Source organism: Anopheles gambiae, chromosome 2 (assembly GCF_943734735.2).
Source record: "Anopheles gambiae chromosome 2, idAnoGambNW_F1_1, whole genome shotgun sequence".
In the NCBI taxonomy this organism is placed as follows: Eukaryota; Metazoa; Arthropoda; class Insecta; order Diptera; family Culicidae; genus Anopheles; species Anopheles gambiae.
Genome location: NC_064601.1, coordinates 110,455,668 through 110,474,897, shown reverse-complemented (window position 1 = coordinate 110,474,897; position 19,230 = coordinate 110,455,668). Strand labels below are relative to the sequence as shown.

Sequence of the window (19,230 nt, the reverse complement as noted above, 5' to 3'; positions counted from 1 at the left end):
TAATCCCACTCGCGTGAGATGCCGGAACGATTCGCGCTCATCACACATCGTACCGTGTCCATGCTCCACGAACTAACCGAACCGGCACGAGGCAAGGGGGAAGAAGGGGCAGAAACCGATTAGTTTTTGCCGTACAACAGCCAGGCGAAGCTGCTGGTGCCACAAAAACGGCTTCACTGGACTTGCTTCTACTTGCGCTTGTGCGCTCGCATGCAAAGCCAGTCCAGCGGAGTTCTAATTGAGTAGTAATCTCTTGCTCCTGCAACGCACGCGGGTGCACCATGCTTGGAAGTCTTCAAAAAGAAAACACACACACACACACACACACACACACACACATGCACGTAGCTCACATCCACACATGCTAGCTTTGTTGTACCAGGCAGGGCGTGTGGCTGAGTTTGCTGATGCTCCACCAAGAGCTGGAGTGCCACTGATGAGACGTGCTGTACACACTGTTCGCCTTCTTGATAACAACGAAAGGGAGGTAACTATCTGGTGGAGGTGTTTTGGGCTGTCAAAAAGCTGCCAAAACACACACACACACAGGCTCTGTCTCGTGCAATTGATTTATGGAGTTGCTGGTTGCAGAATTTTCTTCCAAGCAGCGAACAGCAAACTACACAAAAGTAGAAGTCCAAACCAGATCCCGGCTTGGGGCTAGCAGCAACAAAAACAAGGCCCACGATGAGGGCGATCACCATCCATCTAGTTAGCGTTTTTTATGCCTGTTTTTTGCTTCTCCCGTACCCAGCAGCCGCAAACGGTTTCGATATCTGGTTCAGATCAAGACGGTTTGCACACGTGTGCATGTGTGTGTTTGTATGTGAATTGTTTATGCAAAATGAGCGATAAAAACCGTGCCCGGCAGCTGCAGGTAGACTTTAACGCACGGGACTATTACGGGAGGGCAATAAATTTGGTTACGCAAAAATTTAACCACCACCCGTGTTCAAACAACCAATGCTGGAGGGAAGGTGAAGGTAAATAGCGGGGTGTTGGGTTTGTTTAGTGTTAGTGAGGAGAGCTGTAGTCTAACTAGACATAGTGGAAACGTAGTCGAAAGCTGGTTTGCTTTTTTTCTACTCTCTCCGTGGTGTTAATCCTCGACAGCCACAACACACAGTGCGTTGGACCAAAAATAGCGAAATTAAAATAAATTAGACTTTTCGAAATAATCCGCACTTTGTGCGTTGTTCCTAATTGGTTCACGGTTGGAGCAGCTAGAGCTTGTACGAATTGTATGAGATTTTTTGTTTGTTTGTGTGCGTAGGTAAATTAGAAACTGTTGCAGTGTAATCAGTGCAATGTAATCAATTATAATTTTTTACAGCGAAAGAGGGTGAATAAAAACCAAACAAAACTTTCAAAATAGTTTGTTTTCTGTTACCATTGTGCTTTGCGTATGGCTTCTTCCAGCTTTTTGTGGATGCGATTCATTCAATTATGCATAAAAAATGGATCGAAGTTTTGCTTTAACGTGCTTCGAACGTTCAATTTTGAACCTATTTCCTTCTTGTGGTGCAGATTAAAGCGTGAAACCTTCTAAAAATTTTACTTCAACCATGGTCATGATGCTCTCGACACAAAAAAATAAATAAATGGAAAGCCAATCTATCTTGTTCAGCTTTTATCGTCCGAAAGTTTTCACCAGATCTAGGAACAGAATTTACCCGCTACGTGAATACGGAGCCACTCTTCTTTTCACCAAAATAGACTGTGACGGTTTCCTGTGCCTCACAATTGGAGCACAAAAAAAGGCGGAAAAGAAATTAAGCCTTGTTAACAGTGCTATCGCAACGATCGCTTCTTCGCCCCCTTTGCAGCATTCAAAACATTCTCTACCACTTCATCAAAGGAGCGAGGGGTAAGCTTTCAAGACGTGGAGATGGGCTTTTTTCTGCTGCAGCTGTGTGTTGGGGGGGGTGCTATCAGCCCTACAGAAAACCCTTTTTTATCTGAGAGAGATATATAGAGAGCGAGAAAGGTGAGCCGGTAACTAAATACTTTCTCGAAGCCCATTTATCAAACCCACAGCACGGAACGCAACGCCACAACAAAGTGAAACCGTAAACCTTGATGGTGGTGTGCAGGACGCAGGCGGGATCGAGTGTTTTTGGGGGATTTTTCAGTTGGACGTGTGCCGGATGGCCCAGGCGGTGGTGGTGAAAGGGTGTTAAATGTTAAGTTTGGTGTAAAAGAATAATTTAAAACCAGAGCGTGCTCACGGAAAGCCAACAGCTCGGTCACGACACACGCAAGGGACGGTGCTTCAGTTCTGCGGTGCTGCTTCCCAATACCCCCCTCTCGCACAAAACCGGACGAGCTTTGATGTGGAATGCTGCTCGAATGGGGAGTAGAATTTCCTTTCAGAGTTCCCCCACTCTCTTCACACGGTCTCCCCCCGCAGTGAAAAACCACTCATCATTCAAAGCTAGTACTGTTCGCAAAGCTGCTGCGCTATCTTGTCTACTCCGCTTCAACTACAACTACAGCTCGTCTATCTTTTAGGGGAGCTTTGGTGCTGGTGCATAGTAATAATCGGTGAAGACGGTGCCCGGTGCTTCGGATTACAATGGTTTTTGCACACCGGCAGCGGTGGTGCCAGGTTTGATTGATTACACGTTGGCACGTAATTATAGCAGGTGTGCAGTCGAGCTGTGTCGGGCCGTGGCTGAGCGAATGCGGAGTGCTGGCGAAAGTTAACTGAAGGCTGGTGGTTTTTGCGAGTCTTTGTGAGGTTTACTATTCAGAGCCATTTGAAGCAGTTCAAAGCAACGCAGTAACGATTTTGGGCATGGATTTAATAAGATTATATTGCTAGATTTAATGATGAGCATTTCGAGACAAAGCAAATTGGGACTTTTTGATGTAGTGCAAACTAGTGATGTGCTGTATGGAGCGCACCCACGACTCCGATCTGACTCCGGCTATTGTTAGTTCGATTCCGACTCCGGCAAAATGGAACCACTAGATCCACCCGGAGTCGGAGTCGTTCGGAGTCGTCCGGAGTCGACCGGAGTCGTCCGGAGTAGACGACTCCGAACGACTCCGAACGACTCCGAACTACTCCGAACGACTCCAACTCCGAATGACTCCGGACGACTCCGGACGACTCCGGACGACTCCGAACGACTCCGAACGACTCCGGACGACTCCGACTCCGGGCGACTCCGGACGACTCCGGGCAACTCCGGACGACTCCGACGGCTCCGAACGACTCCGAACGACTCCGAACGACTCTGAGCGACTCCGGATGACTCCGACTCCGGGTGACTCCGTACGGCTCCGGACGATTCCGAACGACTCCGGATATTGCAGCGCGGACCTACCTTCCGGAGTCGATTCCGAATTTATCGGAGTCGGATCGGAGTCGACTCCGGATTTTTGCCAACTTTACCCATCACTAGTGCAAACGTCATTCGGGTTCCCATAATATGAGAAGTAGCATGACAAACATTGATAAAAAATAAAAATTAAAATAATGTTTGTTCTAATATTTAATATACTAAAAGTAATGATATTAGAAAAAAAAACAAAAATTATAAAAGAAAAGATAAAAAAAATATTTCGACTAGACAGTTCAAACAGGCTGTGATGCATAATAATTATAATAATACTAACAATAATAAAAATAATGTAAATAATAATAAAAGAATTAAAAAATATATATCAATAACCATTATAATGTTTTTCGTAATAAATCAAATAATTCAGCTCATAGTTTATTTTTTATACTGCTTAAAAATTATAAAACTTTGGCCAAAACGTCATCCATGAACTACGTAACGCTGATAGGTTAGGACAGTGATCGTCAAACTTCAAGACCGAAAGACCCAAATTCTACAATAATGTTCGTAGAGTTTCACGTGAAGAGTTAAACTGTTAAACCAAGAATAAAAATGTGTGAAAGTTCTATGAAATATATGAACTGTTAAGAGCCTAGGTTAGGGGAAGGGAGAGTCGTCAAACGTTACGATTTGTTATAAGGAGAGAGAGGAAGTTGAACTTCTGTTACATAAGCAAAATAATTATTATTATTTTTAATAACAAATGAAAAAAAGTGAAGACTCTTCTTCTTGACTTAACAACCGTCGTGTTTATGCCAGTCTAAAGTGGATTTCGCTACTTTGTATGTACCATGCAGCCGAGTAACCCGTCGATTGTAAAGGCACGCATTTGATGATAGTGGCATCCTTTTCGCAGATGACCGCACACATTTCGAAGCAAATGGCACCTACAAAGTGAAAAGCGTGTAAAAGTGTATCAAAGCGAGTGATAACTCATGCTTGTTTGTGAAATGCTTCATTCCATGGACCAAATGACTTTATTCAATAAGTCTTTTTAATTGCCCTCCCACACCCTGTGGTGCTGTTGGATTCTTCCGCGTTCTGCTCATTGTCAGTCATAATTGCAAACGATCATATTTTCCTCCAACGAAATTTATGTATGGGCAAAGCATCATTAACCATAACCGCGTGTAAAACTCCTTTGAATAATTCTATTTTATGTAGCACCCACAAATTGGACGAAAAACATGTCGTTCGTCTTGCAGTGTCTGTAACCTGAACCATAATTCAATTCCTCAGCACAATCAACAACACCCACACACTTACACACACACACACACACACAGCCAGTCACACAAATGTACAAATTTAATCAGATTTATCGCCCGGGTAACTGAATCGGAGCGGGAATGGCCACCGCACACAAACCGGGCTCACAGACGCACCGGTACCGCGAAAAACACATCCATTGGCCGGTAATGACGCGCTGGAAGGAGGCCTTTCCGGCGCTGCCATTTTCTCTCGGTGGCGTAATGTGAAGCATAATAATTTAATAAATTTTGAAACGAATGCTTCACTTTAGAACCTCGCAAGAATTCGGGGGGGTATCCGGAACCTGTGGAAAAGCCATGTTTGCGCGCACCACGGTACCGAACGTGCGTGTGCCAGTACTTAACTGGCTTTGTTGAATAACAAATATTTCCTATTAAAATTCTTTCCATCACCCGCTAGAAAGAGACATGGCAGGCGGAAACGGGATGCGAGTTGCTGTGTGAATTGGCGTAAATGGAATTTTTACCACAGCAGCAGCAGTGGCAATGAATTCCAACCATTCCAGAACACAGAGTGTATGTCTATGTGTGTGTGTGAGTGAACGAGCGGTGTGTCTTCGTTTGTGTGCTGATGATTGTGAATGCTCGGGAGGAAGCTCGAAAGCTTCTAAAATTCAAAATTCCTCCTTCACACTGTCTCTCTACTCATCCCCACGCCTGTGTTGTATTGTATTGAGTCAAAAGCTTGATCTATTCTTTCTTTCTTTCCCCTTTCTCTTTCAACCTCAAACACCCAGCAACACGGTTCCAAAGATACGTCCTTTGCAGAAGGCACCGTTCGCGCAAAATCCACAAACATACACAAAGTCATTGAAGGATTGGCGCGCACTGGAAGTGCCGAATGTGTGAGCGCCCCCTTCCCAGTCAAAGCTCAGCGCGTGCAAGAAGTTCGCGTTTGTTAAATGGGATTACATCAAAATCAAAACACTTTTAAGCGGATTTTCAGCAGGCGAGTCGTCGCTAATCGGGGCGAGTACCGGCTTCGAACGACGACCCTTTCAACAATCTCAGAGAGAGTTTGTATGGAAACCGCCACAGCTTCTTCTCTGCTTCAACTTTGCTTGTTGGTATAAGGAGAACTCAGAGAAGAAGCTTTAAATGAACCGGCGCTCAGTGACGTCACGGATCGGATCGAATCCTGTCCGGAGAATGATTGTTCCAAATCGCTCAAGCCATCACCACACCCGCTGTCAAAATTAAATTAAAACGAAACTCTTTTGTTTACTTTTTATTGAAAGATAGCCGCATCGCTTTTGTGCATGTTAAAGTAAAATTCAGAACTGTAGAAAACTTTTACGAAGAAACTGTTTGTGTTTCCTGATAACCTGTAAGTATATAAATAAAGGATCAAAATGCGTAAAATTTAGATCGGTTTACAACTAATAAACCTTCATTTTTCAGCTGTATTACTTATTTGAACTTATTTGAAGAACGTCAGCTGTTGTTCTGTACTGTTTGTTCGAGATTCGTCGTAAATTCTTCGCCTTTGTAACCTGTAAGATCAACTAAAACACATTTTATATCAATAAATAACCCCATAACTTTCATCTAAACGAAATGTGGAATATATTTATATTATCATTGCAGGTTGAACGCTTCGAGTGTGGCAGCTGCCGGATGTGGATGCGAGCAGGAATGTCATTGCAGAAGCCTGGCTGTTGAAAATAACAGGAAAATACATATATTGACAAATCTAACAACAGATTTACATATGAAATTAGATGAACTTTTAGCAATGCAACGTCAACATCCAATTCAGCCTTTGGATACTGTTGCAGTTATAGTGCAAGAGGATGAAGCAGATGGGTTTGTCTTTGCCAAAATTAGTAACAAAAACGAGCTAGCCAAATTTGAGGCGGATTTGATGTTGACGGAGCGTTTTTCTTTTATAAAAACGTGGCTTCTTAAACAACTAAAGTCCGTAGGAAGCATACCAAGGATGCATGAAGCCCTGTACATAATTTTTAATAGAGTTTTTTTAATGGAGTGCTCGTGGAGTGGACTAGGAGTAGGACGTAAAAAAAACAAAAGTAGAATTTAGGACAAATGTAAATATATTACGATTATTTAAGGAAATTGGAAATATACAGGACATAGCAGAGTTAGAAAATTTTTTTAGCAAGAAGCTCCGTAACGCTTGTTCTGCTGCCCAAAGAACCGGGGTCATTAAAAGCGTCAGTCGAGGGAAATTTACAAAAAAGAAGAAAGAGGAAAAAAAATCTGAAACTTTATAAATATTGTAAATAATATGAATTTTAGATTTAGTAGTTTTAATATAAATTTTAGTGATTTGTTTTCAAAGAAGACATATTTTGTGAATTAAATAATTTTATGAACTAGTATAATTAAGTTGCTAATGTTTTTATTACTGTGGAAGTTGAATAAATTGGAAAATCACTAGTTCTATAAAAAAAAGTCTTACATGCTCTTTTTATGACTTTAATGGATTGAAGAATGTTGAAATGTAATAAGAGCTTCAAAGCCATATTTCCGCTACCGAAAACACGAAACTGTTAACGAACTGTCAGTGTCGCAAATAAAAGTAAAATTTACTAAAGAACTATGCGACAGTTAATCCAAAAATGCAGAAAAGGTTGTAACAAGCGTCGACTGTGACTGACTGAAAAATGCTGATTTGTTAAGTATGTTAGGATAATGAATTAGCACGATGCGATGCATCACACTTCAATTTAGTTTAAAATTATTTCCAGAAGTGGAACTTAATAAAGTTTATAATTACTTAATCAGTTTTATCAGTTTTTTACTACCATTAAATAATATATAATTAATAGCTACTTTTCTCACAATCTGACACCGTTATTGTCCAGTCTATTGAGTTGATTTAGCGAATACGTGTTACCACAAAAGGCTAGACCACTTACTTCTATAGGAATCCAACCATACATGACTTATACTACAACCTGAAAATACATAAAACATATTTGCATTAGAGGGTGTTTCGAATCGTGGTCTCCAAAGTGTACTTGCCTGACGATGTAATTGTTTATGTGGTATACGTTCGAGAACATCATGAAATAGAAAGCACTAGCAAAAAAAAAACCCTCCCATTGTGGTGCACTGGACCATCATGTTCGTTAGGCCCAACAATTCGGTTATTTTAGTGCTTGTTTTCGTGGCAGTTGCGTGATGGCGTGTTTCTATAGTTGTGTACGATATTCACAAAGTGAGCCGCATTCACAGCACGAAGCACCGTTCGATTTGACGCAAATAGCCTACTGGGAGAAAAGTGACGAACCGGGTTAAATATCAGTCAATTGAATCACAAGATTTACTCACCTGGTAGATATCCTTAATCAACGGTAAAAGCATCCGGGTGCCCACCGGGCATGAGAGAAGGAACTATAAATTTTCCCCGCCAGAATAAAGTCAGTCTTCGCGGTAAAGTTGATGTCTGGTTACCTAAAAAAGTAAAATAAAAAATAATCTAAATTAAACACGAACATTTGCCGTGCGATTTCTTAAATGTTAAGAATTAAGTCATTTTTAAAACTTATGAATGTCACATCAATTTGTTCCACGCAAGTCTTTTGACTTTAATTATAAACATTAACTTACAGTACTCGTTATCGATCCATCTTTCCTCTACTGTCGTTATACTTCATGTTAAAAAAGTTTCCTGGAACATAAAAATGAACCCCACGAGCATATTTAAACTGTTTAATAATAATTCCCTTTCATATAAATAAAATGTCTCTTGCACCTTGTTTAATGTTAATGTATCCCTGTGTTAATTTATTTTATCCCGCCAGGCATTGAAACATCCCAATTACTATCCTTTACAATCCCCTTTCCGATGTGCCATGTGCCACCATCCGCCCGAGTAGTTGCAAACTAGTCCGTGTATCGTAGCTTGGCTGGCACATGTTAACACTCTGCACGACAAGGACGTGTCGGAATAGGAGTTGAATGGGAGAGCCTCTATTATCCCTCAAAGGGGCTTCGAATCCCATCCCTTTGCAGAGCATGTTAGTGTATTAGTTTGTTAGTCGAAATGGGTAGAATCCAAATAGACAAAAAAAAAATTAAACAATTAAAGAATTAAAACAAACGTCACTCATATCCTACCATAAAAATCCTGCTTCCATGATCACGAGGACACAGCAGCTCTTAATTAGAGATCTCAACACCTCACTAGTACAAGACTTGCGGAAACGCGGGCATTACAGTGCATGGGGCCCCGCATGGCAAACATAAAGCTATGTACCAACAATGGTCATTGGCTCCCCATAAAAAATCTGCTATTCTAATACTATCTAATATACTACTTAACCTAACCGTGTTAATATACTAATCTGGCCTAACCATGTTATTAAAAAAAACCTTAACAAATGACCATTGTGAGCTTTATAATGCACAAAGCGGTAAAAGTGGTCGGCCCACGTTAAATCGGGCAACAAAGATCCAGTATAGTGATGGAAACACATCGTATGCGATCATATAAATTAAAAAAGGAATAGAACTTAAAATATAGGCAATAATAAATTAATAAAAATGTTAATCAGAAAACAGGACAGTTAGTGACGGGTTACATGAAATATGTTAGTTGATACAGTTAGTTTATTAAAAAGTATGAAGAAGGGGAGTTAAGGAGATTAGACTGGAAGATAGTTGCGGATCAGGATGTTTAAAGGAAGTAGAGGGTAGGCGAAGTGCAACAAATTTGCACTTGATCGCATAATGTGGTATTTCCACCGACCTGGATGGACCATTTTCATCTATCTTATAGATGTGTAGGTCGGTAGACGATAACTGATCACCGTCTACCGACGCACTAAACTGTTCCGTCCAGGTTTCATACTGGATTCCAATTACGGTGTACAACAGCGAAGAAATCCTCTTCGCTTCTAAAAATTTTATAATGCCATTTTCGGTGGTTAAAAACCATTGATCCTTAAAGTTTGGCAGTGGGACAAAATCGGCGGTTACGTGTATACCGGCACCATTGCCCTTCAACCGGGGGTATGTTTGAGTAACACGATTGGTAGCCACTTGCACTGATGCAATTTCTTGCATACGGCCGGCTACCTGTGTTACTACATGCGTGCCCGATCTCACATATCGGCGTACAATTTGAAGATAATTCTCATACCGATATGCGGAATATTCAGGAACCGCTCCAAACATGTTAACGTCTCCTGACACGTGCAGGAGATTGTGAACGTTGCTGGTCATATGGGCTCGACCATAATACTGCGGAAAGTTCTTTACAAAGTTGTATAAGAACTTTTCCGCAAGAGGCCAAAGATGCTTGTGTGCCGTTGAATTAAAAATCGTCACACTGCAAAAGTAGCACAAGAAGTGATTGAATGCATCAAAAGACATAAAATCCTTCAAGACCGCAATACTAATATGAAGAAGGAAGGACCGAAATTCGGTGGCCTTCCAAAAATGGCGATAGCGGAAGGATCGCATAGGGCGATTCACTTCCGAAGGAAGCCGTGTCTTTATCAAAAAAGTATTCACGGCTTCCTTTTGTCGGGGTGACCACTTTTCAAAATTTTCAAAAATTCCCTCGTATAACCCTAGAACAAGCTTTCGAAGCGATCAAACTGATGGAGACCTTCGTAGGGAACACCGTCGATCATATTAAAATTTTTGAGCTTTTCTAATGGTGATCGCCATGGTTTGTGGTGGTCTTTGTCTACTCGTTGTTTAAAGCCGACGTCCGTACGCAGTTCGGCGTCCACGGATTCAAAAATCATTTTGTGCTCCGAGTTGAGGTGTACCCCTACACAGGTACACTTTAAGCACCCATGCGCTGCATTAAAGTAAACTGTACCTGGAAAGAAACATAACATAAAATAAAAAAATATTCTTAATTTTCATAACAATAGTGCTTTGCATACCTTTAGCAAATGCCCGCGCTGGAGAATCGGCGACAAATGCGCTTGGTAATAAGCGTACCACTTTGTCGCCGAACCGCAAGCCTGTTTCTTGGAGTCTATTAAAGTCCTCCACTAGTGGGCCTAAGAACTCTTCCACCAGCCCCGGTTTAGTTTGTCCGCAAAAAAGCCCGACAAGCATTACCGGAGCCTCAGGCAATTACCGGAGGCTCAGGCAAACTTTCCACCCATATTAGAATTGGCCACAATTGCTTAGTGGAACTCTTAAATAGGGGAAGCCCGTCGATCGACATTTGTATTTTAAAGTGTCGTGTTCGGGAATGGTATTTCTGTAAGAAAGGAAAAAAATAAATTAGGAACACTATGCAACCCAATAAATAAAAATTTTTAAGCACTTACCTAAAATAGTTGCGTAGGACCGTCTCAATCCCTTGGTACCAAAATTCACCGCCCAAGATCGTTTGTACTTCCAAACCGACCTCGGTGGGGGTTTTGAGGAATGTCCGCGCATCTTTTGGAACGTCTAAATGATACAAATTCCGCAAGACCGCCAAAAGTAAATTGAGCGTCGTTCGCGGCACGTTTTTAACAATAGCCCATGTTCTCAGGCCTTCAATGGGTGATAATTTACCCATGAAGGCCCAGGCTTCCTCCCAACACGCTGTGATATCTTCATCATCACTGCCGCGATCGGTATCCCCGTGATCACTATCTGAATCTGAAAATATAGCTGGAAAAGGGTTAGTACTATCTAACTCACCGTTACCTTCAAGTAAATCGTTGTTAGTTGGATAGATGTTAGGCAAGTTGAAACCATCACCAGAAGTACTGCTACTATATACATTGTTTTCACCTGAAAAGGCAAGACAAAAACACAACGTAATTAGTTTTGTGTGATGTTTACAGTCCTGGAAATATTTAAGAGCAACTATTATAATTCCCCCTTTTTCAGTAGTAAAAGAAAACATCACCAACATACTTAACAAAAACTGACTCTATTGAACCTATAGCTGATTTACCCATCTTTTACCTTTAACGAACTTGATGATTAACACGAAGAACAAATAAAGTTATTATGGTATTGCGGGCAATACAGCCTTTTTCAACCGTTCCTACTGAATAAAAAAAGCATACCCTAAGGTATTTGAGATGAACTATGCTCAGCATGTTCTTCTATAAATAATTCTCACCAATACAAAAAAAATGTTTACTATCCATCTGATCCCAAATACAGCCCCCAAACAGTGAGTGGCCAAACAGCGGGCATATCAACTAACATAGCAAATAAATGGGCAAACGTAGCCCAAATTCATTTCGCTAGATACGAGGCAGTCTGCTCGTGCCGATCGCTTACTCGACAATGCATATGCTATACTTGTTTGGCACGTGGCGAAGCCGCCAAGTGCATCACTTCGTAACTCCAACGCTGCTGGTATCAAGAACGCGCACCTAAGGCAAGTTGGAGAAAACCGAAAATCGATCCGAGCCAGACGCTGTCTGGCAGGCCCGGCATGATACGAAAAGGGCTCTACACATGGCAAGGATGGCGAGACTTCGGCAACGGCATCGCCAGAACCGTCAGGAAAAGCGGAAGAGATTGACGGAGCAGACACTGACAGCGGGGAGTCTGGGCATCCTTAGTTGGATATCCCTTCCCATATCGTGTACGGCGGTTTGTCCGTAGAAGAGGAAATGGCAGCTACACATGCGAAAGCGGCCTCCCGCTAGTCAATTTTTGAAGGAGTCAAAAGGATACGCTCCAACGGGCTCGAACATTTTTTCTCTCTAGACCCTTCGAGGGGCTTAGGAAAAAGCACAGGAAGAGAATCAGGAAAAAATAAAAATTTGAAGTAACAAACAACCTTTTTGTAAAACAAAGATACACCTGCCTTGACCGCACCGTTCACTACACCGTACATCTCACACTTTGCTGGTGCTAGCCAAAAATTGTTAGATTTCCCAGCTCTATCAGATGCAATGGACTTAACAGTAACAGTCTACAATTGTACATCTACAATTTGTAAAATTCAATCTTTTCGGTGCCCCAAGAACGGACGGGATTTGGCTTATTACTACTGAAGCGACCCTTATTGTTTCTTGTCGCTTCCAATGACATAATACCACCTTCGCGTGCTGTCGGACCGTGCTTCGCGTGCTGTCCAAAGGCGAACCTAGAACCCGCAGCCAACTATATACGGTCAACATAGTTACCTCATAGCGTGGGGTTCAACGCACACCTAAAACCAGGCCGACCACCAATGACCGAACTGACAGAACGGCACCGACAGTGGAACGATCGATCACTTGATGCCTTCCCCGCCGAATGATCCGCCCGAGCTTCGAACCCCCACCAACCCAATTTTCTGACGACGATGTACACCTCATGGCACAACCCGAACTAGAACCCGCCACACCCCCTCGTCCGTGTCACAAATAATTAGCTCATAATAAAAGCGCGATCGAGAGTTCGATCGTGGCTATACTTCGCTTAAATTTCAGAGCTCACTTTCATTCGAAGTTCCTGTGCTCGAAAGAATTCCCGCCCGCTACACAACGCTGAAGTGCTGCGGGATACATTTAGTGCTCGTAATTACCGAGGCATGCTGCGGTTGCGCTAAGGGTTTCGCGCTGCTATTGTATGGCCCACTTCTCATGCGGTCGAAACGTTCAACCACCGCCAATCTGGTTGAGTATGTCTGCCTCTGCCACAGGACCAGATCGACGCGGTGTATCAAAGCTGCTTTTAACATCGTTACGTAAGTCTTGCTGCTTAACAAGCTTTACGTGCTCGGACTATCCGGGCAGCTGTTGGCTTGGTTCCATTCCAATCTTGCCATATATGATCGCGTTTAAAGGAGATGTTTCTCTGTACGCGGACGATGAAAAGCTATTCCTTCCAATCCGCAACCAGACAGATCAACTCCGGCCACAGGTCTCACTAAGCGCTTGCCGTTCCTAATGCTTTTGGAATGGTCTTGAGAAGTGCGTCGAGAAGTGTGTTTTTGTTTCGTTTGCGAGAAAGTGGTGCCTCTTAGTGTATGACTACGCGTCACGTAATGCTCCTTCATGAAAAGTTTATCTTCTACCACATTGCCAGCTTCTATCATATCAGCATATCTTCTATCATCAGCCAGAGAACATTGACGCTAAACCAATTGATCGGCTTACTAAAACAAATAGCACGCGTAATCGCGGACTGATTTCCTCCGCTCACACAATTTCATTTCATGTTTCCACAAAAATATTCCTCCCATGCTCCAAATATGAATATTTCATAACACAAGCCCACCGATGACATGCTTGCGCTAGAAGCTTGTACACTAACAAACTGCTCTTCCTAACGCCGATTCAAACGGCAGTATGTGGCCTCCAAGTTGTATCGTAGCATTAAGCACAACCTAAAATACATAACAAATACTATATTCGTTTAATTAACTTACCATTTGAGGTAGATGGCATTGGAATAATTTCGGTCGATGTATAAGATTTGGGTTGTGTCCATTCTGCCTCCGTTTGGCGCTCGTACTTCTCCAGATAACGCTTGCGTTTTCGCGAAATATTTGTATCCTGGCTCACAGACATGATGAAAGTTGAAAGTTATATAAATTGCTCAAATTTAAAGACAGAACGTTAGATATAATGCTGAAAATGCGAAAAAGCACTGCACACAAAATCACTACACGACGCTGCACTATTTGACAATTGTTTACACAATTTTTTGTTCACCATCACACATTCACTTGACATGTCAAAAATTTGCAAGCCCCAAAGGGGGATCAAAAAGGAAGGTGGGAGGGGAGAGAAGGTGATGAGATCGAAGTGGTACGAAATGGCCGTTGCAAAAACCGCATGCTCGGAACGCTAAGTCCCAGAAGAGGGAGATCGAGCTACGAATGTGACAGAGAGGGCATGAGAAAATGAGAGAATTTGAGTGCCATTGTCGGGAGGGGAAATCCGTTCGACGCTCATGACGCCAGGACTCCACAGAGCATAACACGGAGCGCAACATAACAACTGACAGCTGGCAAACGCTTCAGAAAACGCTTATTTGATGGTAACAAGTTTTGAATATTCTTAGTAGGCCGCTCATTGCTCGTAGAAAAACTACCAACTTACTGCGATGACCGACAGGTATTTAAACGCTTTGCCTCCTTTCCCAAGCGTTTTCTGAAGCGTTTGGCAGCTGTCAGTTGTTATGTTGCGCTCCGTGTTATGCTCTGTGGAGTCCTGGCGTGAGAGAATGAGAATCATGAGATACAACTGTCAAGCATTTAAAGACGTTTATATCTACGATTCAAGGATGGTTAAGTTTTGAATTTTGATTTTTTTGGCCGTTGGTATTGGATTTCATTCGTTACATCATTATTGGATGATTTGTTATGAATTATAAGGTAGCTTTACTCACTTTCTTTAAATTTGAATTTAAGTTATTTCATAGTTAGGAGGGACGACAGGATTGAATTTACTTTATAAAAAAGTATAAAAATACCTATTGATTTTATTTTAAAGAGTTATAAACGTTATTTACATGGTGCAAATGTTTTTCGATATTTTTCTATAAAGTTTTCAGCAGTGTAACAAATTTAAATGAAAAACATGAAATTTGACCTTTAAATGCAAATTGAAATATCTATATATATATATATATATATATATATATATATATATATATATATATATATATATATATATATATATATATATATATATATATATATATATATATATATATATATATATATATATATATATATATATATATAAATACCTATTGATTTTATTTTAAAGAGTTATAAACGTTATTTACATGGTGCAAATGTTTTTCGATATTTTTCTATAAAGTTTTCAGCAGTGTAACAAATTTAAATGAAAAACATGAAATTTGACCTTTAAATGCAAATTGAAATATCTATATATATATATATATATAAATATATATATATATATATATATATATATATATATATATATATATATATATATATATATATATATATATATATATATATATATATATATATATATATATATATATATATATATATATATATATATATATATATATATATATATATATATATATATATTTATTTATATAACTTTTATATTTTAACTGATTTATGATTCAAAACTTTTTTTATTGGAAATAGATCACAAAACATTTTCAAAATGTTACATACCTCTAAGTTCAATTCACTTCAATCATTTAAAGCAAAATTTGAAGCAAAACGTTACATTGAAAATAACATTCGTTCCAAATCCGCAGCGCAAAACCTCGCGGATTTCTCCCCATACAAACGGGAACGTTCGACCCCGGCAGGTAGAACTCATTCTTTCGCGCGCTTCTTACGGTCTCTCAATGGTACGTTATTTTAAAACTGAGCGCCAAGTGAGCGCCTTCTGACAGCCGCGGCGAACGGATCTCGTCGTTCGAAGCCCATAGTCGCCCCGAATGTTGAGTTTCTTGTTTTATCTTATCAATTTCGGTACGCAAACAAAGGCGACCCAGTGGAGAGATCGACACGATTACCGACATCCAGTTATCTCCCACAGGATTCAATCATTTTTTTAGGGTGGAGGGGGGCGGGGGTGTGCCGTAGGACACAAAGAAGGCTGGAAGGTCAAATAGTGATGACGCACTTTGCAAACAAGGCAGCTTGCTTTGAATTTTAATAATATGGATTGTTGAACACACGGATTTTGGGGAGTAGAGAGAGGACGTCCGCTGTGTATGTGTTCGAGGGCTGGATTATGTTCGTTAGTTTAAACTGTGCTGGGTGCGATACGATCGGGACCGGAGCCCGATTTTCCTATTATTTTCTACACCATTTCCTTTGGCCAAAGGACAAAGACGAAAACAAAACGAATCGAAGGGACGCCGTTCCAGGCCGGCTTACTGGATGGCTCGTTCCCTGATTTTCCAATCATTATTCACTCGAGTGAGGTGACGCATAAGAAATGGTTTACTTTGAGGGGTTTTGTGTGTTCGTTCCACACTGTCATAGCATTGCCTGACACGTTGACACGAGACGCACAAAAGCGGAGCGGTTTTGGCAGGCGGGAGTGCTAAATAAACGTTCCAGGCAGAGGATGAGTTCGATCTAGCAGAACAATGTTATTGTGCTTTATGGTGATAACACATCTCGGGGGAATACGCTATCCCGAAACGGATTCGTGATAATGGAACGCTTCAAGGCAAGGACCGGGAGCACAAACAATGAGAAACTCTGTGAGTTCCCATTTTGAGTTATAATTGGTGTCCTTGTGCACGACGGGTGCCTTTCTCTCTGTGCGGGCGAAAAGCAACAAAACAGCAAAAAGAGACAAACACATACAGACACACAAACCATTAACCTTTCATCCCATTACAGCTTTATTTGATTGTATAAATATTGGACGCTTGCAGCTTCGGCCCAAGCCAATCAATTAATGATTCATTAGTCCGCAATGCTTTGATCACCGACCGTCGAGAACGAGTGAGCCGTACCGATACAAATGGCGGATCGGACTGTGGCCGGATCGGAGAGTTTCTACGAAATTTCATTTAATGCCCCCCTCGCCCCCTTCCCATGCCTCTGTACCGTTGTACCGTTTTGAACCTTCCCTCACAGCTCGCCTTTGTGCTCGGCGGTGTACGCAAGGCTGAGTGAATTGAAAATTTAATGAGATCCTGTGGGAAAATATTGATCTAATTAAATGTTATCTCCAGTGCGCTCGCTGCTGATGCTGCTGTCCTATTAGCCTCTCCCAGGCTCTTCCCATACCCCTCCCCAATACAGTCCGATAACTGGCGTTCGATGATTTATACCCTCCCGGGTTTTTTTTATGTGTAAACAAAACACCCGTGGTGAATGTCAGAGAATGAAATGAAATCCGTACACCGTAGCGGCTTCGGGTGGTTCAAAGCGTTTTGTCGGTTTTTATTGCCTCCCCCCCCCTCCGTTTGTATGCCGCCCAGCAGGGAGGAATAGCGGGGTTTGGTAGCGGTTTGGTTCAAACGAATTTCACATTTCATTCTCGGTAAAACAATAGCTAATTGAGGGTGCCAGTGCTAAACAATCGCTCCGCGCGCTTGGTACGAATTGCGAACGCGTATTATCTTTTGAAGCTGACCCAATGTCTAATTAATCGACTTGAAGTTACGACTGCTGAGCCAACAAAGCGAACAGAGTAACATAATTAGCTGTGAAAGGACAAGGAATGTATGATGGGTCACGATGATTGTTTTCAAATGTGTTTTTCTTTGCTGTATTCATCGCTTTGCTTCAAACTTCTTGAGTAATTAGAAGAATTGAAAAATGTAAGATAAAGTTTAATTAATGTTTTATTCTTTTCGCTAACCTAGTTTTGGACGAAAAAGGTTCAAAAACATCATTATAATGAATTAAATTAAACTCAATACTAACAGGTTATTTAATTATTTAAAGGCTTTAATGGAAAGTAACAAGCTGACAAATTAAGAATTAATTATTTATTAAAAAATTTAACCTACTCAGTTTTAAGTGACCTCAAACAGTAAAAAAAAACGGGGAAAAGGTGATTTAAGTTGCCTGCTGCTGTAAAAAAAAAAATTTGTAATGATCTTGAACATCTTATCTTAGTTCAATGCACACTGGTCTCGTACGTATCTTATATTTTTCATAACTTCTTCTTCTTCTTTTGGCTCAACAACCGTTGTCGGTCAAGGCCTGCCTGTACCCACTTGTGGGGTTGGCTTTCAGTGACTTTTGGATTACCACCCATAGCAGAATAGTCGTCAGTCCTACGTATAGGGGCACGGTCTAGTTGGGGCTTGAACCCATGACGGGCATGTTGTTAAGTCGTACGAGTTGACGACTGTACCATAAGACCGGCTCAAAACCGGCTTTTTCATAACAATTGAACATAATTTCAGATGCTGAAACCAACCAATCTACCAGTAGTTTGCCAAAACATCGTTTTCAATAAGTTAGAAGCAACATGCAAAATAATTTGAAGCAAGTGTTTAGTGTATAACACGTGAAATGAATAATGGCCAAATTGATAACTCTGGCATTGTTTCATTCGCTATTTTGTTGGATAGAGATTAGAAAAACATAGACTCATGTCTTGTATTGTACCGGCCCACACGCATCACTCTTTTCAAGGCTATTGTGCTGTCCACAATTTCCTAGCAATCCTCATCACGCGCTCGCATGTGAGCGTATGCGAGCCCAACGATGATGGATTGTATCGGTACCGTTCCTTTTCGGTGGCTACAACGCACCACACAAAAACCTAGAAAAGCTCTTTCAGCTTGATATTGCTGTTCCAATCTGCTGAAGAAAACGCGCCAAATGGTGCGCACACGCACACATTGCCACGGGCTTCGCAGCACCAGTACTTTTATGAGTTTAATTAAATTAAGCCAGTGAAGTGTGAAAGCGGATGCTGCCGCTTTCGGGGACCAGATTGTTCGGGCTTGTGGAGAGTAGCCGGGGGAAACAGCAACAGACACAAATGGTGTGTGTATGTGTGGGAATGTGTGGAGGCTATTTTATGGAGCAGAATTAGATTGGGCGTATCGTAGCAGCTGTTTGAATAGTGCTTATGACGACAGCAATTATGTAGTGTAGTGCGATGGGTGGAATTATTTGCCTAAATAAAATTGGTCTGAAATTGTTGCAAATTTACGTTCGTTTGCCCAGTCGCTTGCATTGAAATGATTGGCCTAGCCGGGGGTAGGTTCTCAAATAAAGACACAAAGCTGATCGTATTTTTTATTGC

The 19,230-nt window shown here is 41.3% G+C and overlaps 1 protein-coding gene and 2 pseudogenes across 7 annotated transcripts in view; 1 reads left to right on the top strand and 2 right to left on the bottom strand.

Moving 5' to 3' along the window:
- Positions 1-19,230, top strand: part of LOC1270054 (potassium voltage-gated channel protein Shal) — a 121,111-nt gene that overhangs the window by 33,983 nt on the left and 67,898 nt on the right. The gene's annotated exons all lie outside the window — the stretch shown is intronic.
- LOC133391691 (uncharacterized) lies at positions 9,148-10,444 on the bottom strand (annotated as a pseudogene).
- Positions 10,442-12,404, bottom strand: LOC133391006 (uncharacterized; annotated as a pseudogene).